The sequence below is a fragment of the Artemia franciscana genome, chromosome 20 (assembly GCF_032884065.1).
Source record: "Artemia franciscana chromosome 20, ASM3288406v1, whole genome shotgun sequence".
Lineage (NCBI taxonomy): Eukaryota > Metazoa > Arthropoda > Branchiopoda > Anostraca > Artemiidae > Artemia > Artemia franciscana.
The window spans coordinates 23,114,589-23,141,178 of NC_088882.1; the positions used below are offsets into that span (position 1 = coordinate 23,114,589).

Genomic DNA, 26,590 nt, shown 5'->3' on the forward strand with positions numbered 1-26,590 from the left:
ACTTGGAGAAATTTCTTAAACAAGGAAAAGGAGATTCTTAAGAGCATCTGAGGAGCAATCAGAAATAAAACAAACTATATGAAAGCAAAGAACATTTTCTAAAGGGAATTGTCAAGAAGAGACTATAGCGAGGAATGAATGGTCTTGGGAAAACTTCTAGAGGAGAAGAGTGGGGGTGGGGATTTTCAAGGAGATTAAAGGTATTTTAAGATAAAATTGGCATGATTGAAGATTAAAATTTTTATATCAAGTTACAATCTTAGCATTGATGTTTACAAGCTATAGATTAAAAACAAAAATTAATTTCTACTAAAAGTGAAAAGCAGCATTGAAACTTAAAACGAACAAAAACTATTTTATACAGGAGGGAGGGGGGCTAAACCGCTGATTCCCCCTATTTAGCTCTAAATGACAAAGTCTTAAATTTAGGTCCAAATTTATAAGAAAAAAACAATCCTATAACACATAAGCCATGCATTTGTAATGAGAAGCTTATTTGAAGCACTTAAAAACAATAGCTAACAGATCAAAGGTGTGGGATGCGGAATTCTAAATCAGAGAAAATTTTTTTTGTCATTTTAAATATTGCTCCTTACACTCAGTGCTGCGTGTTTTTGTTGATTTGAATTAATTTTTTTTACTCCGGCTATTTTCTCTTTGCCTCTTCTTTGTCTCTTTGCTATCTCTATCTTTTTTGTTACTTCTGAATAACCTTCTCTTTGCGTTTTTCAATACCTTTTTGTCCTTTGTTAAGAAAACATTATTTGGTCATACGGGGATATAAAAGTGATATATAGAGTTTTTAACTAATTGTTCTATAGGTTAGGATCCAGTTTTATACAAACTATATTTTTGAATATGAAAGTGATATCTTGAGTTTTTTTATTGGAAAACAGTTTATATAAATAATATGTTTTCTATATTATGTTTTACTCTAAAGACTTTAAGACATGATATAAAAGAATGTAACTTCCTATAAAAAGTATTAACCTTCCATCTTTTGATCTATTAATCGTGTATCATGTTTACTTTTTCAAAATAATTTCGTAAAATCCATAAAGATTATAAAAAAAATAGTAGAAACTATTCCTGCCCAAGAAGGCTCAGAGTGACTTTTTGCTATAAAAATCATCTTCCATTCATCCAGATTATCGCACTGTAAAAGTCCTGTATCAGACCCTTAGCTGATAAGAATATCCTCTATATGCTGAATTCCCTAAGACATTCTTAGTACAACTCTAAAAGATACAGAATAGGGAAAACAGATTGAGCTGCACCCCTAGCCATGACTAACTCTACCCTCCAGATGACAGGTTTGTAGTAGCGTCGATGACTTTTTGTAATACCACATGAATTCTCTTCCCTCAAACGTGCTCTCTCACATTTTCCCTCCTTCATCCAACAGTCATGGCTGACCCAAAGGTAAAGATATTGATCCAATTATCTAAACGAGGAATGCCAAGAACCGAGTAATTGAGGAAGAGTTGAATCCTGCGTTGCACTTGTATCTGGAACGATTTTCATGGGGACGTTTTTCCAGAATATTCTACTTGTGACTACTTCAGAAGAATTTAGAAGATATATTTAAAGCCTCAAGGTTTCAAAAGTAGGAAATTGAAAAGTAGTATATTAAATACCTTTAAGTACCCGAAGCTTTGAATATAGGAATAAAATATGTTCTTTCTTCATAAAAGTTAAAATTCTGTTCAGGTCATTACTCTAGACATTACTTTTATATCCATGTATGACAAAATACTGTTTTTCAACAAAGGACAAAAAAGTATTTAAAGTCAAAAAGACAAGTTTTTTCAGAAGTAAAGAAAAATATAGAGATGGCATTGAAATAAAAAATAGTCAGAGAAAAAAGAGAGGTAGAGAGGTAGACAAGAGGGGGGTCTAAAAAAAGAGAAAAGTGATTAGCACTTTTAAAATAAGTTCAAATCTTAATATTGCTGTTTTCAGGCAATAGAGTAAAAAAACTTATTGTAAATTATTAAGAAAAAAATTTCAACTAAGATAATTGGTATTTCCAAGAAAGATCGATGGAGAAATTAATCCCCAATAGACAAATCTCGTTAACTATCCATTCAGGTTCATATTTTATTTTTGAAAATTAAACATGGGTGTTCACTTGGCACATTTCATTGGGTTATAGAAAGATCATTTGTTTTTGAACCATTAAAGCTGATCATCCTTGTATCAGACCACTATTCAATTTAATAAGGATATATCTCTAGGAAATGGGAGGCTTCTTTTGGTTCTTCGTGCTTAAAGATGGCTGAGTTTGGTGTGCTATTTTCGGGAAAGTGATGCAGGGGCCTTGCAAAGTTATCTCCTGGGTTATTTTTCCATTTCATTGGCGGAATACTTTTTTGGGAAGTTTCTGGAGCAAAAGCATAAAAGTGTAAATTATAAACCTGTCTTGAGAAGGTATTGGGGTAAGTGCAAATTATATCTATTGTTAAAAAAGAATGAGGGTTGACGGCCCTAACCTTGTTAGTTTCTGCTAGTTTTGAGTCTAACTCGATTATTTATTGTATTTTCTGTTTGTTTTAGGTATTATTTATTCATTATGATAACTTGTCGCAGTTTTACGCCAGTGATATTATTTTATTTTATTGGGACAGCCGGTAGGACAGCCTTGGAAGTAAAGCTTGATAAAGTGTACTATTTATCACTTTTCTAAATATAGTATTTGTTATTTCGAAGTATATGACTGATTTTCAAATGGGGAGTTCTTATGGGGGGAATTTTTACTCAGATAATTTTTTGAAAGAAGGATGAAGAGATTCTTTAGATTATATCAGAAACTACTAGAAATAAAATAAAATCTATATGAAAGTAAAGAGAATTTTCTAGAGGGAATTGTCAAGGGAAAATGTTCTGTGAAGATGAAATATTTCAGAGAAAACCTTAAGAAGAAAAAGAGGAATTTGAGTTAGGGTAAACTTTTGTGAGAAAAAAATTCAAGCAGAAGAAATTTTCAGGGAGAAGGGGGGGGGGATTTTCACAAAGATGGAAGGTTGATATTTTGGAATGATTTGAGATTAACAGTTTTATATCGAGTTACAAACTGAGCTTTGATATTTACAAGCTATAGAACATAAACAGCTCTATCAACTTATTAAAAAGAAAAAATTCTACTGAAAGTAAAAAGAAACATAAAAATTAAAACGAACAAAAACTATTTTTATGCAGGAGTTGTAATGCCTCTTCCTGTCTGAAGGGGAATTCTCTATCAGATATAAAATTATTTTTGTTCCTTTTAAATCTTAATGATGTTCCTAAGACTCAATATTGAGTATTTTCAGTTCAATTTTTGTTTACTAAATACTCTATTAGAAGTGTTTTTACTCTATTGACTAAAAACAAAACTATTAAGATTATAACTTTATTTAAACGTGCTAGTCTCGTTTTATGTCTTTTAGATCCCCCCAGTTTTATCTGCCCTTTTCTTTGTCTCTCTGCTATCTGTACCTTTTTCATTAGTTTTGACTAACCTGGTCTTTTTAAAAAATTTATATTTTTGGGTATGAAAGTGATATATTGAGTTCTTATGTATTTGTTTTATTGTTTAAAAACTTGTTTTTATACATAATATGTTTTCTATAACATTTTTTAACTATAGGTTCAAGAATATAGTTGTTATGAATTTAACTTACTATAAAAAGTTTTGACTTACATCTAGTGATTTATTTTTTGGGTGCCTTTTTTACTTTTCTAAGACAGTGTCGTTAAATCCACGAAAAGTTGAAGAAGTGTCTAATGAACGACAAGCCATAAGACTTGACGAAAAAAGATTTATCCCTGTATATTATAAAACAAAATCAAGAGCATTTATTTTTAAAGTTATTAAGACTTTCATTATAGCTTTTTCATTAAATTTATTTCTGATAAACTTTATCATTCTTTAAGTGCCAAAGCAAATTTGTACCCTGTTTGGATACCAGAACATAATTTATACTGTTATGGAAAGTAAGTACATTTTTTTTCTTTAATCACGGCTTAAGGTACTCAAAGGTTTTTGATATTCTGCTATTCAATTACCTCGTTATTAAACCTCAAGGTGTGTCCTCCTTTAGATAATTTGATCGAACTTTGATCCTTCTTCATGTTGGTTCGAACACTGTGCCTACTGCTAGATAAAGGGGGATAAGTACGATAGAGCTCGTTTGAGGGTGATGAATTCATTCATTTTAAGAAAACAGTCATTGACGGTGTATCAAGCCTTCCATTTAAATGGCGGACCGAGTCATGTGTAGAATCACAGCCAATCCTGTTTACCCTTCTCTGGATTTTTTTTGGTGGTGCTAACGGTGTTTTGTGGTGCTAACGGTGTTATAGGGGCAAGAGAATATAGTGAGCATTCAAATTTAGCTGAGTATCTGATAGAGAAATTTTAAACTAGGATAATCGAGCTGGATGGAAAAAGATTCTTGAAGCAAAAGTTGTTCTGAGCTCTCCCTTGTTCAAAGTGGTTATTCCAAGTATAATTGGTGAAGAAAAGAATCCCTAGTAGATGAGGCTCTTCAACTCTCTTTGCAGTTTCATTGTTGAATATGAATTGGGGTGTTCAAGGGGCATATTTTTTTGGATAATAAGCAGCTCCTATGTTTTTAATGCGTTAAAGTTAATCTTTCATCTATCAGACTACTGTCCAATTTTGTAAAGATCCATCTTTTGGATATTGGAAGCATATTTTGGTTCATTCTGTTTAATGATGGCTGAGAATGTCATGCTATGGTCAAATAAGTGTTTCAAAGAGCTTGCAAGGTGGTCTCTCATGAAATTCATATGGATAAGGTGAAGTGTAGGTCCCAAAACAATGATTTTGTGAGCCCAAGCTTTCGCTTAAATTTCCTGGGAAATTGACCCACTGAGGATAAAATTAAGATTTACACTTTATTTAAAAGTGCCAATCACTTTTTCTCTTTTTGAGACCCCAACTCTATTTTTTCTCTGGCTATTTTTTGTTTCTATGCCATCTCTGTATTTTTCGTTACTTATGAATAAACTTGTCTTTGTGACTTTCGAGCCTTTTTTTTTCTTTGTTATAAAAAACAGTGTTTTGTCGTATATGGATATAAAAGTGATATCTAAAGTTTTTAACTTGTTGCTCTGTAGTTTAGAAACCAGTTTTGTAAAATATGCATACTGGATATGATAGTGATATCTTGAATTTTTGCCACTTTGTTGTATTTTTTGGACACCAGTTTTTAAATATATATTAAGTTTTATATATTAGTTTGTACTATTTAGGATCTAAGAAAGGGTTAACAAGAATGTAACTTCCAGTAAAAGTATTAACTTTCCATCTTGTGATCTATTATTCGAGTACTTTTTTTTACTTTTTCCAAATAATGTCTTAAAATCCAAGAAAATAAAAAAATTGAGTAAATGTGAACTTCTTGAGGATCAATCATCCTCTACCCCACATTTACAATGAACCACATACACGCCATTATACTTGACGCTCAAAGATTTTTTCTTATACATTATATTAAAACAAAATCAACAGAGTCAAATTAATTACTTAATAAATTACTAAATTAATTACTGCAATTAGTATTAATTTTATTGAATTGTTTTACTAGCTCTACTTCTAATAGATTTAGTGACTCTTTGAGTGCAAATGCAAATTTAAACTCCCTTTGTAGACAAGAACATAATTTTTACTTTTATGAAGAAAGTACATATTTTATTCCTATATTCACGGCTTAAGGTACTTAAAGGTATCTGATATGCCACTATTCAATTCCCTGGTTTTGAAAGCTTGAGGTTTTAAATGTCTGTTCTAAATTCTTCTTAAGTAGTCACAAGAAGAATATTCTGGAAAAACGTCCCCAGGAAAATTGTTCCAGATAGAAGGGCAACGCCGGATGCAGCTCTTCCTCAACAACTCGGTTCTTGGCATTCTTCCTTTAGATAGTTGGATCGATCTGTTTACCTTAGGGTCGGCCATGATGGTCGGATAAAGGGGGTAATTGTGACATATTATTTAAATAAACTGGTTTCTAAATAATACTACTAATAGGTAAAAACCCAAGATATCACTTTAATATTAAAAAATATAGATTGTATAAAACTGGCTTCTAAGCTGTAGAACAACTAGTTAAAAACTCTATATATGACTTTTATATCCACGTACGACCAAATATGCTTTTTTTTAAAGGACAAAAAATGTATTGAAAGACGCAAAGATAGGGTCATTTAGAAGTAACAAAAAAGATACAGATAACAAATAGACGAAGAATAGGTAGAGAAAAAAGAGGCAGAGAGGTAGAGAGTAGGGTTTAAACGAGAGAAAAAGAGATTATGTCTATATTAGCACTGGAATTTTGTATTTGTTGCCAGAAGATAGATGACGGATTCGCGTTTATTTGTCTTTTTTTTCCCAGGGGTAATCATCTCGACCCAGTGGTCCCACAATGTCGTGAAAATACTCATTCTAAAGGAAATTAAAAGTTCTAGTGCCCTTTTTAAGTTCTTTTTAAGAACTTCTTGAGGAAGAAGTTTACCCCCCCCCCCTGTACAATGAATTACAAAACATTATATTTGACGTTCAGAGATTTATTCTTATATATTATACTAAAACAAAATCAACAGAGTCTAATTAATTACTTAACAAATTACAAAATTAATTACTGAAATTAGTATTAATTTTATTTATCTGTTTCATAGCTCTATTTCTAACAAATTTAGTGACTCTTTAAGTGCAAATGCAAATTTAAACTCCCTTTGAAGACAAAAATATAATTTTCACTTTTATGAAGAAAGTAAAAATTTTATTCCTATATTCACGGCTTCAGTTGCTTAAAGGTATCTGATATGTCACTATTCGATTCTCTGGTTATGTAAACTTGAAGTTTCAAATGTTTGTTCTAAATTCTTCTGAAGTAGTCACAAGAAGAATATTCTGGAAAAACATCCCCATGAGAATCGTTCCAGATAGAAGTGCAACGCCAGATCCGGCTCTTCCTCAACTACTCGCTTCTTGGCATTCCTCCTTTAGATAATTGGATCGACTTTTTACCTTAGAGTCTGCCATTATGGTTGGATAAAGGGGGAGAAAATATGAGAAAGCACGTTTGAGGGAGGAAAATTCACGTGGTTTTAGAAAAAAGTTGTCGAAGCTACAACAAACCTTTCATTTAGAGGGTAGAGTGAGTCATGTGTAGAGGCACAGCTCACCCTGTTTGCCCTATTCTAATCTTCTGGAGTTGTACTAAGAGTGTCTAAGGGAATTCATCATATAGAGAATATTTTTATTCAGCTAAGGGTGTGATACAGGAATTCTAAAGTGGGATAATCGGGATGGATGGAAGATGATTTTTGTAGCAAAAAGTCACTCTTAGTATGCTTTGGCAGGAGGAATTTCTACTAATTTTTTTTTAATATTTGTAGATCTTACGATATTATTTTGAAAAAGTAAAAAAGATTGAACAAGTGCCCGAATAATAGATCAAAAGATGGAAGGTTGATACTTTTTACAGGAAGTTACATTCTTTTAAATCATGTTTTAGAACCTTTAGAATGAAAACTATCATAGAAAACATATTATTTATGTAAACCGGTTTCTAAATGATACAAATAATAGTTAGAAACTCAAGATATCACTTTGTTATTCAAAATATAGATTGTATAAAACTGGCTATTAAGCTGTAGAACAACTATTTAAAAAATCTATGTATCACTAAGAAATCCAAATATTTTTTTTGTCAAAGGACGAGAAAGTATTGAAAGATGCAAAGACAGGGTCATTTAGAAGTAACAAAAAAGATAGATATAGCAAAGAGACGAAGACTACGTAAAGAGAAAAGAGGCAGAGAGGTAGAGAGTAGGTCCTAAAAGAGAGAAAAAGAGATTAGCACTTTTAGATAAAGTGGTAAACTTAATATTGTTGTTTTCAGGCTATAGAGTATAACCACTTCTTGTAATGTATAAATTAAAAAAAAAAAAAAAAAAAATCAGCCAAAAAACTCGCAGCACTGAGTGTAAGGAGCGACAATTAAAATGAATAAAAAATTTGTCTCTGATTTAGACTCCCCCTTCACACACCCTCTATCTGTAAGCTAATATTTTTAAGTCCTTCAAATAAGCTTTTCCTTAAAAATACATAACTCATGTGTTTTAGGATTGTTTTTTCTTATAGATTTGGACCAAAATTTCAGACTTTGGCATTTACAGCTAAATAACGGGAAGTGGCAGTTTAGCACCCCTCCCTCCTATATAAAATAGTTTCTTTTCGTCTTAAGTTTCAATGTTGCTTTTCACTTTTAGTAGAATTTTCCACAGACCATTCTGTCCTCGCTTGAATCTCTTTTTGGCAATTACCTCTAAAAAATTCTCTTTGCTTCCATATAATTTTAGTTTTATATCTGATGATTTCTCGAATGCTCTTAGGAATCTCTATACCTTTTTGAAAAAATTTCTCCAAGTCATCATCCCCCCCCCCTCTTCTTAGAAATTCCCTCCTAGAAAAACAGTCATATATTTCCAAGTAGCAAACACTATATGTAGAAAAGTGGTAAATAGTACTATTTATCCGGCTTTCCAGCCACACAACATTCTCTTTTCCTCTGAGGAAATTCCTCCTTGCAAAAATCCTCCTGCCTAACCTCCCTCGAGAAAAATTCCCCTCCCAAAAAAAATTGTCTATTAAGCAATTTCAGTAAGTTTGATGGAACTAGACCCTTACGGTCCCAACTGACGATGCCTTCTCCCTGTAAACTGTCGGTGGTTAAGTATTCCTTAAAAACATGGTATTATAGGACCACTGGTTTGATGCAAACACCCCCTGGAAGAACAAAAATATGCACAAAAAATACAAATAAATGAAAAAGCTTTTCCCATTTCCCCATTGCTTTCTCATGAACAGAACATAACTTGTACTATACGGAAAAAACAAGAAGCAAAAAAAAAGAATGTGGATTTTAAGCTAAATATGCACATAGTAGTATTTATTGCTTAAAATCTTAATTTTTTTTTAAAAGTCATTGAGGGAAAGCATTATGAAAGTAGCAAAAATGAAAGTAGAATAAAACACAAATAGAAGCAGATTTTAAGTTTAAAATACAGATGCTAATATTTGTTTCTTTAAGTGTTGGCAATTTTGTATTTATTCAAGTCATAAGAGTAAAAACATTTCAAATATACTTTCTGTTCAAAAAAGTACAAATGTTGTTATTTTTCAAAAAGGGTGCAAATTTGTATTTGTATTTAAAGAGTCACATAGTTTACAAGAAATAGTGTTAACAAAGCAACTCGAATAACTTGAAATTAAAATTTGTTTTTTACTTAAATTAACAATATAAGTAGATCCTCTTCATTTTTCATAATATAATCAAACAGTTCGTGGTTACGAACTGTAGTAAGGAGTGTACCGGCTCAATAGTAACTGAGACTCTAAAAAACAAGTTTTAATACCAATTGTTACATCAAAAGAATCGAATTTTAATGCTGATATTAAATATATAAGTTTTGTCAAGTTAAGTCTTACCCATCAAAAGTTACAACCGGAGAAAATTCACCTTAATTTAGAAAATTGGGGAACATACCTCCTAAGAGCCATATAATCTTAACAAAAATTACATCATCAGATTCCGAGTGTCAGAAAACCCTATTGTAGAAGTTTCACGCTCCTATCTACAAAACTGAGGAATTTTGTATATTGTGCCAGAAGCCAGATCACGGATGCGTAATTATTTGTTATTTAATTTTTTCGTTTTTTTCTCCAGGGGTGTTCGTATCGACCCAGTGGTCCTAGAATTTTGCAAGACAGTTCATTCTAATGGAAATTAAAAGTTCTAGTTCCCTTTTTAAGCGACCAAAAACATTGGAGGGCATCTACACTCACTGTAGGGCCCTCTCCCACACTCACTTTTTCCCAAAGTCACCATATCAAAATTTTTAGATAGACATTTTGTTCAGCATAGTGAAAAAACCTAAAAACTATGTCTTTGGGGACGACTTAGTCCCCCACAGGCCCCAGGGGATGGGCTGCAAGTTACAAACTTTCACCATTGTTTACATATTTTAATGGTTATTAGAAAGTGCAGAGACGTTTTCAGGGGGACTTTTTGGTGGGGAGGGGGGGATGGGAAGAGGTTACTTGGGAGGATTTTCACTTGGAGGATTTTATCATGAGGGAAGAGAATTTTCATGACGGATGTGCAGGATTTTCTAGCATTATTAAACAAAAAATGAGAATATAAATAAAAAATTGTTTTTTTTAACTGGAAGTATGGATCAGCATTAAAACTTAAAACCAACAGAAATTATTACGTATATAAGGGGGGTTCAAATCCTCTACAATACCTCGCTATTTATGCTAAAGTGTTTTTTAGTAATTTCAACTATTTATTAAACGACTTTTGTGATTCAGGGGTCATTCTTAAAGAATTGGGACTAAATTCAAGCTTTTGTGTACAGAGCAAGGAACTGACGAGGGGGAAACCCCCTAATATACGTAAAAAAAAATATAAAATAAAGAAGTTTGCTACGTATTTGCATAGTACAATAAATTTCCCATATCAATCCACCCCCCATAAAAAATTCCCCCTTGAAAATCAGTCATGTAGTTCCAAAAACAATAATATATTGAGAAAATTGATAAACAGAACTACTTATTTGGTTTTCCAGCCACACAAAATTCCCTTCCCCAATAGATAATTCCTCCATTTAAAATTCTCGAGTCCAGTCTCCCGCAAGAAACCTCCCCCTTCCAAATAATGTTTTTATAAAGTAGTTAAAGTAAGTTTGACGGCACTACATCTTTAAGGTCCAAACTGGCAATGCTTACTCCGAGTGGACTGTGGGGAGTTAGGGAATCCTCAAATACATGGTTATTAGATCTTTTGACTCTTCCTACTTTGTGAAAATTCTCCCCCCTTCTCCCTGAGAATTCTTTCTGTTCGAATGTTCTTAGGGTAAACAAAAAGCTCACCCTAGCTCAAATTCCTCTTCTCCTCTTAAAGTTTTCTCGAAACCATGTCATCTTCACAGAAAATTTCCCCTTTACCATTCCCTCTAAATTTTCTTTAATTTCATTTAAGTTTTATTTTATTTCTTATAGTTTCTGATATAATTTCAGGAATCTCTTCAACCTTCTGGAATAAAATTATCCGAGTAAAAATTCACCCCATATGAACTCCCCATTTGAAAATTAGTCATACATTTCAAAATAAAAAATTATATATTAAGAAAAGTGATAAATAGTACTACTTACCCGGCTGTCCTACCAAGAAAATTCTCTTCCTCCATCAGAAATTTCTTCCATGTAAAACTTTTTCTTTCTAGGCTCCCTGCAGAAAAAAAATCCCCTCCGCCCTCCCCCGAACAATATTTTTATAAAGATATGTTTCTGAAAAGATATTTCTGAAAAGGATATTTCTGAGTAAAAAAGAGACGTAGGAGACGAGGAAAAGCTAGTTGCCCTACAAACTATCAAACAGTTCGTGGTATTGAAATATAGTAAGGAGTGGCCAGGCTCAATAATAACCAAAACTCTAATAAACGAAATTTGATACCAATATTTACATCAAAAGAATTGTACTTTTATGCTTATTTTAAATACGTAAGTTTCATCAAGTTTCATCTTACCCATAAAAAGTTACGAGCCTAAGAAAATTTGCCTTATTTTAGCAAATAGGGAGAAACATCCCCTAAAAGTCACTGAATCTTAACGAAAATCCCACCTTTAGATTCAGCGAATCAGAAAATCCTACTGTAGAAGTTTCAAACTCCTATCTGCAAAAATGTGGAATTTTGTATTTTTTGCCAGAAGACAGATTACGGAAGCGTGTTTACTTGTTAATTTGTTTTAATGTTTTTGTTTTTTTCCCAGGGGTGATCATATTGACCCAGTGGTCCGAAAATGTCGTGAGAGGGCTCATTCTAACGGAAATTAAAAGTTCTAGTGCCCTTTTTAAAAGCCCAAAAACATTGGAGCCTAGGACCTAGTGCCTAGTGCCCTTTAAAGTTCTACTGCCCTAGTGCTAAAGTTCTAGTGCCTCTTTAAAAGTTCTAGTGCCCTTTAAAAAGACCAAAAATATTGAAGCATAGGCCCCTTCCCACGCTCATTTTTTTCCCAAAGTCACCGGATCAAGATTCTGAGATAGCCATTTTGTTCAACATAGTCAAAAAACCTAATAATTTTGTCTTTCTAGACGACTTAATCCCCCACAGTTCCCGGGGGAGGGGATGCAATTTACAACCTTTGACCATTGTTTACATAAAGTAAGGGTTATTGGGAAGTGTACAGACGTTTTCGGGGGGATTTTTTTGTGTTGAGGGTTGTATGTGTGTCGGAGGAGGGGGTTAACTAGCAGGATCCTTCCATGGTGGAATTTATCAAGAGGGAAGAAAATTTCTATCATTATTCAGAAAAAGAGAAAATAAAAAAAAAATTTCAGCTGGAAGTAAGAAACCACATTAAAACCTAAAAAGAACAGAAATTATTACCTATATAATCGTGTTTGTCTCCCCCAAAATACCCTGCTCTTTAAGCTAAAGTTTCTTATTGTTTTAAAAAGTAGAGTTTCGAGAAAGAGTCAAACGTTATCGTAAAGAGCGAGGCGTTGAGGAGGGGACTACCTCTTTCATATGCAGAATAATTTTTGTTTGTCTTAAGCTCTAAAGTCGCTCCTTACATGCAATTAAAAAAACTTGTTTTTTTTATTTGAATCATGAATGAGCAGAGATAAAGTCAAATAATCTTTCTGGCCTAAAACTATCACAAGTCATCAAAATACACAAATAATACCTAAAACAAACAGATATTACAATAAATAATCGAATTAAACTCAAAACGAGCAGAAACTCAAAACTAGCAGAAACTAACAAGGTTAGGTTCTTCAATCCTCATGCCTTTTTAACAATGGATATAATTTGTACTTACCCCAATTCCTTCTCAAAACCAGTATATAATATGCACCTTAGTGACAAATAAAACAGTCTTTGCCTTCTCATGCTTTTGTTCCAGAATCGCATGCTTTTGTTCCAGGGTATTCTCGTAGGACCTTTCATCGGGTTATTTGTTTTTGAAGCATTTGCTTTTGAATTAGTTTTTTGAAGCATCAAAGCTGATCAACCTTATATCAGACCACTATTGTATTTTATAAAGATGTATCCCTAGGCAATGGGAGGCTTTTTTTGGGTCATCATGCTTAAAGATGGCTGAGTTTGGTGTGCTATTTTCAAGAAAGTGATACAGGGGGCTCAAAAAATTATCTCCCATATAATTTTTTCCATTTCATTGGTGGAATGTTTTTTCAGGGAGATTCTGGAACAAAAGCATGAGAAAGCAAAAACAATTTTTTAATTGTCACTAAAGTGCAAATTAAATACTGGTCTTGAGAGTGTTAAATATGTCAATTGTTAAGAAGGCATGAGGGCTGAAGAACCTTACCTTGTTAGTTTATGCTAGTTTCGAGTTTCTGCTAGTTTTGAGTTTAACTCAATTATTTATTGCAATATCTGTTTGTTTTAGGTATTATTTGTTTATTATGATAACTTTTGGTAGTTTTAAACCTGAAAGATTATTTGACTTTATTTCTGCTCATTCTTGATTCAAATAAAAAAAAAACAAGTTTTTTTTAATTGCATGTAAGGAGCAACTTTAAAGCTTAAGACGAACAAAAAGTATTCCGCATATGAGAGAAGTAGTCCCCTCCTCAACGCCTCGCTCTTTACGCTAATGCTTGAATCTTTCTAATAACTCTACTTTTTAAAACAAAAAGAAACTTTAGCTTAAAGAGCAGGGCATTGTGGAGGAGGCGAACACCATTATATACATAATAATTTCTGTTCTTTTTAGGTTTTAATGCGGTTTCTTACTTCCAGCTGAATTTTTTTTTCTCTTTTTTTAATAATGCTAAAAATTCTCTTCCCTCATGATAAATCTCAGGCAACCCCCTCCTCCGACCAACATACAACCCTCAACACAAAAAAAGTCCCCCTGAAAACGTTTTTACAATTCCCAGTCACCCTTACTATATGTAAACCATGGTCAAAGGTTGTAACTTGCAGCCCCTACCCCGGGGACTGTGGGGAATTAAGTCGTCTAGAAAGACATCTCAGATTTTTGGTCCGGTGACTTTGGGAAAAAAATAAGCTTGGGAAGGGGCCTAGGGGCCCTCCAATGTTTTCGGTATTTCAAAAAGGACACTAGAACTTTTAATTTCTGTTAGAATGAGCCCTCTCATGACATTGTTGGACCACTGGGTCGATATGATCACCCTTGGGAAAAAAAACAAAAACAAAAAACAAATTAACCAATAAACTCGCATCCGTGATCTGTCTTCTGGCAAAAAATACAAAATTCCACATTTTTGCAGATAGGAGCTTGAAACTTCTACAGTATGGTTTTCTGATTTGCTAAATCTAAAGGTGTGATTATTGTTAATATTCAGTTACAATTAGAGGTTGTTTCTCCCTATTTGCTAAAATAAGGTAATTTTCCTAATTATAAGGTAAATTTTCATTATAAGGTAACTTCTTATGTGTAAGACTAATCTTGATGAAACTTATATATTTAAAATAAGCATATAAACACAATTCTTTTGTTGTAAATTTTGGTATCAAAATTTAGTTGATTAGAGTTTCGGTTAATATTGAGCCTGGTCACTCCTTACTACAGCTCATTACCACGAACTGTTTGATAGTTTGTAGGACAGCTATTTCCCCCCCCTCTCCTACGTCTCTTTTTTACTCAAAATTATCTGATCAAAATTTTGAAATAGCCATTTTGTACAACAAAGTCAAAATATGTAATAACCATGTCTGTTAGCAAGATTTGACCTCCAAAATCTTATGGGAGGAGGCATCGTCAGTTAGAACTTTAAGGTTTTATTGCTGTGACACTTACTTTAGTTACTTTATAAAAATATATTTTGGTGGAGAATTTTCTTGGTTGGACAGCCAGGTAAGTAGTACTATTTATCACTTGTCTTAATATAGTTTTTGTTATTTCGAAATGTATGACTAATTTTCAAATGGGGAGTTCATATGGGGTGGATCTTTACTTGGATAATTAAACAATTCGTGGTAACAAACTTTAGTAAGGAGCGACCTGGTTCAATAGTAAACGAAACTCTAAAAAACAGAATTTTGATGCTAAAAGATACATCAAAAGAATTGGATTTTTATGTTGATTTTAAATATATAAGTTTCATTTTAGTCTTTGTCATCAAAAGTTACGAGCCTGGGAAAATTTACCTTATTTTGGAAAATAGGGGGAAACACCCCCTATATAGAATCTTAACTAAAATCACACCATCGCCATCAGCGTATCAGAGAACTCTATAGCAAAAATTTCAAGGTCATATCTACAAAAATGTGGAATTTCGTATTTTTTGCCAGAAGACAGATCACGGGTGCGTGTTTATTAATTTTTTCCCAGGGGTCATGGTATCGACCAAGTGGTCCTAGAATGTCGCAAGAGGGCTCATTCTAATGGAATTAAAAAGTTCTAGTGCTCTTTTTAAGTGACCAAAAAATTGGAGTGCAGGTAGGCCCCCTACAACGCTCATTTTTTCCCCAAATTCAACGGATCAAAATTTGAGATAGCCATTTTGTTCCGAATTGTCGAAAACCATAATAACTATGTATTTGAGGATAACTTACTCCCCCAGAGTCCCCGGAGGAGGGGCTGCAAGTTACAAACTTTGACCATTGTTTACATACAGTACAGTAATTTACATATAGTAATGGTTATTGGGAAGCGTACAGACGTTTTCAGGGGGATTTAATCGGTTTTGTGGTGAGGGGTTGAGGGGAGGGTGCTATGTGGGAAGATTTTTCCTTGGAGGAATATTTCATGGGGGAAGAGGAATTCAATGAAAAGGGCACAGGATTTTCTAGCATTACTATAAAAAACAATGAAAAAATAAACATGAACAAGTTTTTTCAATTGAAAGTAAGGAGTAGCATTAAAACTTAAAACAAACAGAGATTATTACACATATGAGGGGTTATTTTCCTCCTAGAAACCTTGCTCTTTATGCTAAAATAGTTTTAGTAATTTCAACTAAATATTCAACGGCGTCTCTGATTCAGGGTCATTCATAAAGAATTGAAAAAAACTTAAGATTTAGTTTAAAGAGCCAGGTATTAACGAGGGGACAAACCCCCTCATATACATAACAAAAATGTAAGAATCTAGAAGTTTGTTACATAAGGTAATTCTTGAGTTACGTATATTTTTTACTAATAAAAACGTTCGCTAATAATTAAAAGTTCTAGTTGCCTTTTTAAGTAAACAAAAAATTGGAGGGCAACTAGGCCTCCTTCCCCACCCCTTATTTTTAAAAATCGTTTGATCAAAACTAATAGAAAGCCATCTAGTCAAAAAAAGAATTAATATGCAAATTTCATTTTAATAATTTATGTGGGGAGAGCCAAAATCAAACATGCATTAATTCAAAAACGTTCAGAAATTAAATAAAAAAAAAACTAGCATTTCTAACTGAAAGTAAGGACCGACATTAAAACTTAAAACTAAAAGAAATTACTCCTTTATGAAAGGGGCTGTTCCCTTCTCAACGCTCCGCTCTTTACGCTAAAGTTTTTTACTGTTTAATAAAGTAGAATTGAGAGAAGAACTCAAACTTAAGACCTTAAGGGTCTAGTGCCGTCAAACTAACTAAAATTTTTTAATAGACGCATTTTTTTTTTGGGGGGGGGGGGGTATTTTCAAAAGGGAGGTTAGACAGGAGGATTTTTACATGGAGGAATTTCCTTATGGGAGAAGAGAATGTTGTGTGGTTGGAAAGCCGGATAAACAGAAGGCCTACTATATACCACTTTCCTACATATAGTGTTTGTTATTCGGAAATATATGACTGATTTTCAAGGGGGGAATTTTTAAGAGGGGGAGGGGATTACTTGGATAAATTTCTTCAAAAAGGATAAGGAGATTCCTAAGAGAATTTGAGAAATAATCAGAAATAAAATTAAAATTATATGGAAGCAAAGACAATTTTGTAGAGGTAACTGCCAAGAAGAGATTTTAGCGAGAACTGAATGGTATTCGGAAAATTCTACTAAAATTGAAAAGTAGTATTGGAAGGTGAAAAGACATTCCCCAGGGGAAGGGCTGCAAGTTACTAACTTTGACCAGCGTTTACATACAGTAATGATTATTTGGATGTGTACAGACCTTTTCAAGATGATTTTTTGGTTTGGAGGCAGGGAGGGGGGAGGTTGAGGGGAGGAAGCTACATGGGAGGATCTTCCCTTGAATGAATTTGTCATGGGAGAAGACAAATTCCATGAAGGGGGCGCAGGATTTTCTAGCCTTATTAAAAAAAAACAATGAAAAAATAAATATAAATAAGTTTTTTCAACTGAAAGTAAGGACCAGCATTAAAACTTAAAACGAACAAAGATTTTTACGCATATGGGGTGTCAGTCTCTTCCTAAATAGCTAGCTCTTTACGCTAAAGTGTTTTTAGTAATTTCAACTATTTTTTCTACAACCTTTGTGATTCAGGGGTCAATCTTAAAGAATTGGGACAAAATCGAAGCTTTAGTGTAAAGAGTGAGGTATCTGATATGTCAATATTCGATTCCCTAGTTATATAACCTTGATGTTTTAAATGTTTGTTGTAAATTCTTCTGAAGTAGTCACAAGAAGAATATTCTTGAAAAACATCCCCATGAAAATCCTTCCAGATAGAAGCGCAACGCCGGATGCAGCTCTTCCTCAACTATTTGCTTCTTGGCATTCCTCCTTTAGATTATTGGATCGATCTCCTTACCTTAGGGTCTACCATGATGGTTGGATAAAAGGGAAAATATGAGAGAGCACGTTTGAGGGAGGAGAATTCATGTAGTTTTAGAAGAAAGTCGTCGAAGTTGCAACAAACCTTTCATTTAGAGGGTAGAGTGAGTCATGTGTAGAGGCACAGCTCACCCTGTTTGCCCCATTCTACTCTTCTTGAGCTATACTAAGAATGTTTTAGGGAATTTAGCATATAGAGAATATTATTATTCAGCTAAGGGTGTGATACAGGACTTATAAAGTGGGACAATCGGGATGGATGGAAGATGATTTTTGTAGCAAAAATTTACTCTTAGCATGCTTTGGAAGGAGTAATTTCTACTCATTATTTTTAATCCTTGTAGATTTTACGATATTATTTTGAAGAAGTAAAAGAGATTGAAAAAGTAACCGAATAATAGATCAGCAGACGGAAGGTTGATACTTTTTACAGGAAGTTACATTCCTTTAAATCATATTTTAGAACCTTTAAAATGAAAACTATTATAAAAAACATATTATTTATTTAAACTGGCTTCTAAATAATACAATTAATATTTATAAACTCAAAATATCACTTTAATATTGAAAATATAGATTGCATAAAACTGGCTTTTAAGCTGTAGAACAGCTAATTAAATAATCTATATATAACTAAGAAATCCAATTATTTTTTTTTTTAAGGACAAAAAAGTATTGAAAGAGGCAAAGAATGGGTCATTTAGAAGTAACAAACCGATAGAGATAGCAAAGAGACGAAGAATACGTCATTTATGGGTCATTTAGAAGTAACAAACCGATAGAGATAGTAAAGAGACGAAGAATACGTAAAGAGAAAAGAGGCAGAGAGTAGAGAATAGGGTCTAAAAGAGAGAAAAAGAGATTAGCACTTCCAAATAAAGTGGTAATCTTGATATTGTTGTTTTCAGGCTTTAGAGTAAAACCAGTTATTGTAAACTATAAAGTAAAAAAAAAAACGCCAAAAACACGCAGCACTGAGTGTAAGGAGCAACAATTAAAATGAATAAAAAAATTGTCTCTGATTTAGACTTCTCAGGACCAGAATATAACTTGTACTATACTAAAAAACAAGAAGCAAAAATACAAATGAAAGCGGATTTTAAGCTTAATATGCACATAGTAATATTTATTGCTTAAAATCTTTTTTTTTTATTAAAGTCATTGAGGGAAAGCTGTATGGACGCAGGAAAAATGATAGTTGAATAAAATAGAAATAGAAGTAGATTTTAAGTTTAAAACTGGCTTGGTTTAACTTGGCAAAACTTGGTTTAAGTTTAAAAGTAGACTTTAAAAACTGGCAGCGGCTTCAATAGAACTTTTAAAACTTTGACCAAGCTGGTCACTCACTGTGTGTTTTGATTCTATTAGAATAAAAAAAAAATTTTTTATACTAATAAAAGTTTTTTATGCTGCAAGTAAGGAGCGACATTAAAACTCAAAACGAACAGAAATTATTCTGTATATGAAAGGGTTTGTCCCCTTCTCAACGTCCCGCTCTTTACGCTAAAGTTTGACTCTTTCTCACAACTCTACTTTTAAAAACAATAAAAAACTTTAGGTAAAGAGCGATTAGTTGAGGAGGGGACAGCCCCTGTCATATCCAGAATAATTTCCTTTCGTTATCAGTTTTAATGTCGCTCCTTACTCGCAGTATAAATAACTTGGTTTTCTTATTTGATTTCTGAACGTTTTTAAATTAATGCAAGTTTTGATTTTGGCTCACCACACATGAATACTTAAAACGAAATATGCATGAATAATTTTTTTGTCTAAAAGACTTTCTCATGTTTTTGTTCCGACGACTTTGATAAGAAAAAGGAATGGGGGAGGAGGCCTATTTGCCCTCCAATTTTTTGTAACTTATAAAAGCAACTAGAACTTTTTAGATGTTTTTTTACGAACGTTTTTGTTAGTAATTAATATCTGTAAATTATAAATTAACTTACATAACTAACTTCTTTATTTGTATATTTTTATTACATATATGAGGGGGTTTGTACCCTCGTCAATACCGGGCTCTGTAAACTAAAGCTTAAATTTTGTCTAGTTCTTTAAGAATGACCCAATCACAAAGGTCATAGAATAAATAGTCCAAATTACTAAAAGTACCTTTGCAGAAAGAGCGAGGTATTTAGGAGGAGATGAGCCCCTCATATGCGTAATAATTTCTGTTCGTTTTAAGTTTTAATGCTGCTCCTTGCTTTCAGTTGAAAAAACTTTTTCATTATTATTTTTCAGTGTTTTTTTTAATAATGCTAAAAAATCCTGCAACCCCTTCATGACATTTTTTTCTCCCATGACAAATTCTTCCAAGTAAAGATCATTCAACGTAGCTCCCACCCCTCAACCCCCCCCCCTAAAAAAACGAAAACATCTGTACGCTTCCCAATAACCATTACTGTACGTAAACACTGGTCAAAGTTTGTAACTTGCAGACCCTCCCCTGGGTGGGAGTAAGTCGTCCCCAAAGATATCTTTTTATGTTTTTCGACTATGCTGAAGAAAATGGCTATCTTAAAATTTGGATCCGTTGATTTTGGCAAAACATTGAGCGTGGGAGGGGGCTTAGGTGCCCTCCAATTTTTTCGGTCACTTTAATAGGGCACTAGAACGTTTCATTTCCATTAAAATGAGCCCTGTTGCGACAACCTAGGACCATTGGGTCGATACGATCACCCCTGGGAAAGAAAAAACACGCACCCGTGATCAGTCTTCTGGCAAAATATACGACGTTCCATATTCTTATAGATAGGAGCATGAAATTTCTGCAGTAGGGTTCTCTGATACGTTTAATATGATGGTGTGATTTTCGTTAAGATTCTATGACTTTTAGGGGATGTTTCTCCGTATTTTCCAAAATAAGACAAATTTTCTCAGGCTCGTATCTTTTGATGGGTAAAACTAAATTTAATGAAACTTATATAGAATTCTTTTGATGTATTTATTAGTATCAAAATTACGTTTTTTAGACTTTTGTTTACTATTGAGCTGGGTCGCTCCTTACTACAGTTCGTTACCACGAACTGTTTGATATGTGCGATCTTAGTCTATGGTGTCACGCTGACGATATACTTATCAAACAGTTCGTGGTAACGAACTGTAGTAAGGAGCGACCCGGCTCAATAGTAACCAAAACTCTAAAAAATGGAATTTTGATATCAATAGCTATATCAAAAGAATCGCATTTTAATGCTGGTTCTAAATATATAAGTTTAATTAAGTTTAGTCTTACCCATCAAAAGTTACGAGCCTGAGAAAATTTGCGTTATTTCAGAAAATAGGGGGAAACACCCCCTAAAAGTCATAGAATCTTAACGAAAATCACACCATCAGATTCAGCGTATCAGAGAACCCTATTGTAGAAGTTTCGAGCTCCTATCTACAAAAATGTGGAATTTTGCATTTTTTGCCAGAAGGCAGATCACGGATGCGTGTTTATTTGTTTTTTTGTTTTTTTTTTTTTTTTTCCCAGGGGTGATCGTATCGACCCAGTTGTCCTAGAATGTTGCGAGAGGAGTCATTCTAACGGAAATCAAAAGTTCTAGTGCCCTTTCCAAGTGACCAAAAAATTGTAGGGCACCTAGGCCCCCTCCCACGCTAATTATTTTCCCAAAGTCAACGGATCAAAATTCTGAGATAGCCATTTTATTCAGCGTAGTCAAAAAACCTTATAACTATGTCTTTGGGGACAACTTACTCCCCCACAGTCCCAGTGGGAGGGGCAACAAGTTACAAACTTTGACCTGTGCTTACATATAGTAATGGTTATTGGGAAGTATACAGGCGTTTTCAGGAGGATTTTTTTGGTTGGGGGGAGGGGTTGAGAAGAGCGGGATATGCTGGGGGAACTTTCCATCGAGAATTTGTCATGGGAAAAGAAAACTTCCATGAAGGGAGAGCAGGATTTACTAGCATTATTTAAAAAAAAAAATAAAAAATAAATGTGAAAAAGCTTTTTCAGCTTGAAGTAAGGAACAGCAATAAAACTTAAAACAAACAGAAATTATTACCCATATAAGGGGCTCACCTCCTTATGATACCTAGCTCTTTACGCTAAAGTATTTTTAGTAATTTCAACTATTTATTCTACGGCTTTTGTGATTCAGGGGTCATTCTTAATGAATTGGGATAAAATTTAAGCTTTAGTGTAAAGAGCGAGGTACTGACGATGGGGTGAATCCCCTCATATATGTAATAAAAACATGAGAATACAAAAGTTCTTTACGTAAGCTAATTTATAAGCTACGTAAATCTTTTACCAATAAAAAGATTCGTAAAAAATATAAAGTTCTAGTTGCCTTTTTAATTAACCAAAAAATCGGAGGGCAACTAGGCTTCACCCCCGCTCTTTTTTTCTCAAAATCATTCGATCAAAATTATGAGAAAGCCATTTAGCCCCCCCCCCCCAAGAAAAATATTCAAATTTCGTTTTGATTATTCCTCTGCGGAGAGCCAAAATCAAAACATGCATTGATTCAAAAACGTTCAGAAATTAAATACAAAAAAAACAAGTTTTTTCAACTGAAAGTAAGGAGTGACATCAAAACTTAAAACGCACAGAAATTACTTCGTATATGAAAGAGGCTGCTTCCTCATCAACGCCCCGCTCTTTACGCTAAAGTTTGACTCTTTCTCTCAATTCTTCTTTCTAAAACAGTAAAAAACTTTAGCGTAAAGAGCGGGGCGTTGATGAAGAAGCAGCCTCTTTCATATACGAAGTAATTTCTGTGCGTTTTAAGTTTTGATGTCACTCCTTACTTTCAGTTGAAAAAACTTGTTTTTTTGTTTTTAATGATAAGTAGCGACCATTCTACTCTCCAGTGCAATCTAGACCACCTAACTCGTGGATATGATTGTTTAGGCTCAAGTGTGAACGCTAAGAAAACAGAGTTTTTAATTTTAATAATTGGCCATGCATAAGAAATTAGACCCGAATTTGCCCCATCCCCTCTTATGTTGTTGTCTATGGAGCAAAAGTATTTACAGAAAAATATCCGAAATACCTTGGTATGACTTACGAATGTAACTTAACAAGCACTAGAACTCTTTTTGTGGAAAATATATCTAACGCAATTAGACTCAGCTATGCCAAATTAGCTTCTGTTCAGTAAACTTTTAACAGAAAAGTACTCTCTAGACTGTATTCAGCTGTCACTCTGAAAAATTGAAGCTTCGCTCAGCTTATTGTAAGTACCTAAAATTTTTTACTACGCATGAAGCTCCACGAAAGATAAACCTCATTGCTAAACCGTTATAATATGCTCCTGTTGACTTGATACCTCATGATCCTCTTGATAAGATATCTGAGGTGGAAGAATCGGGATGGTCTAAATCTTTTTGTAAACTGGCAAGTTTCTTACCTGTGCATATTTTGTACGAGGGTGATTTTTAAAGTTTGGCTGTATTTGAAGTCATATTATTTTATTTTTTATTTTAATATATACTTTTTCATGTGGTATGAGTGGGCATAAATAAATTATTTACTTTCTAATTGTGTCTTAGTGAAAAAGATTTTAACACGAATCAAGCATCCCCTCCTAGAGAAATTCCTTTCTCCAGTAAGACATTTCTCCAAAGAAAGGCTCTTCTAGGTGACCCCTAACCCCAACTGACTGACAAATCCCCCCGAACAACATACATATCTATAGTATTTATAAATGATGTCTTAAATTCAGAGCTTTCACCCTTTACCGCAGGGGCTTTGTGGGGTCAAGTTATCCTCAAACCAATAGGTATTACATCCTTAGACTATGCTCAACAAAACAACATCTAATATCTTAAAATTTTTATCAGACGACTTTGGAATAAAAAAGGGTTTGGGAGGCGGTTTAGCTGCCATACAACATAATTGGGCACTTAGAGAGGGCAATAAAACTAATATTGTATTCCAAAAATGGTGAGAGCTGACCCCTGGACCTCTTTGTCCCCCCTCCGTCCAAAAAACAAGTTTCAACGATAATTCTTCCCAAAATTTATGGGACGTGGCCCTAGGCCCTTCTTGGCCCCTTCCCCTAAAAAACAAAAAATAAAAAAATTAGTAATACTTTATCCAAAAACTTGCTTGACCTGAACTTTGGACCTCTTTGGAAGTCTTATTCCAAAACTAATGGGAAACAACCGTTGAACTTTTTCGCTCCACCAACCCCAAAAGAATTATTAACGATATTTTATTCCAAAACTTATTGGAGCTGACTCTTGGTGGTCCATGACTTGACCCCTCCCTTCCATTTAAAGTATTATCAATGATTTACTTTGAAGCATAAAGAAGCTGACCCCTGATCCTCTATACTCCTAACCCCTCCTTAATAAAACTATTAACAGTACTTTAGCTTATGAGAGTTCACTGCTGGCCCTCGACGGCATAAAATCCCTCCCAAAAATAGTGATATTTCCCCTTAAAAATTTATTGGAAGTGATCTTTGGCCCTCTATCGTCAAACCCCCCTTAAGAAAATTATTACTGAAAATGTATTTCAAAACATATGGGAGCCCACTCATGGCCCTAGATTGCCCCCCTTCCTCGTCTTCCACCAATATTTTTAACAATATTTTATTCCAAAGTTAGTGAGAGCTGACTCCTGGCCCTTTACGGTCCTAGCCCTCCTAAAAAAACTACTTGTAATATTTTATTTCATAGCTTATGGGAACTGAAACCTGACTCTACTTGGCTTAACGACCCCCCCCCCTCCAAACATTAACAAAATATTATCTAGAATTTATGGAAGATGAGTTTATTATTGATATTTCATACCAAAACATATGGGAGTTACATACATGGATTAATCGTACATTAGCTAGTACAGCTACATGGAAGAACCCTGGCCCTACATGTCCCAGCCGACTTTCCCCCTACCATAAAAAAATTATTAACGATATTTTATTCCCAAACTTATGGGAACTTACTCCTGCCACTCCATGACCCAGCCCATGGCCAAACTTTGGAATATTGCTAGAATATACTATTTTTTCGGTGGCCAGAGTTTACCCCTCTCCTCAGAAAATATTCTGTCGGAACTTATCCCCCCCACCACAGAACCCCCCCCCCCCCCCGAAAAAAAATTTCTCGCGGAAATACCCCCTTTGGAAAATAAACGCCACGAAAAATTCCCCCTAGAACATACCCACTCTGGAATTTACTTCCATGCAGATGGAGGTAAAATTGCTATGCAGATGGAGCTTTTTTTCCAACAGTATTCTTACTAGATCAATGTTCCTAGAAGATTTGGAGAGGTTTCAATGAAACGGTAATTGAAAATTGTAATACTCTTTTATACTTACCAGACATATTAGAACACAAATTTGACCTCTTCCGAGTCTTAGAACAAAAATTTGCTTAAGTTACAAAATAAAATATTCTTTTAATGATGCTAACTATTAGGTTTAGCATAGAGAAATGTCACATTGGACTCGAAAAAATAAGTCAGACTTCTGAAAATTTTTTAGGACTTATAGATTCTTTGATTTTTTTATGATCTCAATATTCTTGGGGTATACGAAAACTGACATCGAAGATGGAGTTAATGTAATCTTTAACATTAAAAAAAACCTAAGTTTTAGCCAAACTATAAATTTTGATGTTTGCTTGAGAAAAAAATATTAATGATTTACTTGGATCTCAATGTGTATCAGAAATAACCTAGCTGTTAATATTTTTGAAAACGATTTGTGGTTTATAGGTAATCTTTTTCATGGTAAGACCTTACAAAAAGACCTTTCGAAAAATTTTTATGGGATCAATTCTGAAAACAATTATAACTTTTCCCAGTATATTTAAAAATTCCATATATCTTCCTAATGACATACTGACACAAGTCTTGGAAAAAGCGCTTCAAATATAGCTTTACCCAAAAAACTTTGAGGGGTCATCCCCAAAATCTTAATTGTTAGGGCTTTCAACTAGGCTGAATCAAACAGCTATAAAAAAAATTGACCCCCATAGATAAATAAATCTTTAAACTGACCCCCTAAATAATATACATTAAAATAATTGACCCCCTAAATATATATTCAAAATAGATTTGAATAAATAAATCTAGAGAAATAAATCAAAAATTGACCCCCTAAATAAATCTCCCCCCTAGGATATTCAGTCTCCCCTTCTCCTTGAAAATTCTCCCCCCCCCTTCCCCCTAAGAATTTTTTACGTTTAAATGTTCTTAGGGTAAACAAAAAGTACATCCTAGCTCAAATTCCGCTTCACCTCGTAAAGTTTTCTGTGAACCATTTCATCTTCACAGAAGATTTCCCCTTTACAATTCCCTCTACAAAATTCTCTTTAATTTCATATAGGTTATATTTTATTTCTTATAGTTTCTGATATAATCCCAGAAATGTCGTCATCCTTATTGAATAAAATTATCCCAGTAAAAATCCACTCAATAAGAACTCTCCATTTGAAAATTAGTCATACATTTCGAAATGCAAAATAGTATATTTAGAAAAGTGATAAGCAGTACTACTTACCCGACTGTCCTACCAAGAAAATTCTCTTCTTTCATGAGAAAATTCCTCCATGTAAAAATTCTCCATTCTTGTCTCCTTACAGAAAAATAATTCCCTTCCCCGTCCCCAAAAAATATATTTATAAAGTAACTAAAGTAAGAGTTACACCAATAGACCCTTAAAGTTAGGAAACTGATGATGCCTCCTCCCAGTAGATTTTACTTATCCAAAATGTTGGTCAGAAAATTCTGAGTAGAAAAGAGACGTAGGAGAGGGGGAGAAGCTAGCTGCCCTACAAATTACCAAACAGTTCGTGGTAACGAACTGTAGTAAGGAGCGACCCGGCTCAATAGTAACCGAAACTCTA

The 26,590-nt window shown here is 33.7% G+C and overlaps 2 long non-coding RNA genes across 2 annotated transcripts in view; one reads left to right on the forward strand and one right to left on the reverse strand.

Annotated features, from left to right (window-relative positions):
* Positions 1 to 9,541, reverse strand: part of LOC136039925 (uncharacterized) — a 78,913-nt gene extending 69,372 nt beyond the window's left edge. Inside the window, exon 1 of the long non-coding RNA XR_010620592.1 lies at positions 6,802 to 9,541. This is a non-coding gene — a long non-coding RNA (uncharacterized LOC136039925). The remainder of the gene's footprint in view (positions 1 to 6,801) is intronic.
* The window catches only part of LOC136039924 (uncharacterized), a 200,305-nt gene that overhangs the window by 12,940 nt on the left and 160,775 nt on the right, over positions 1 to 26,590 (forward strand). The window lies entirely within an intron of this gene.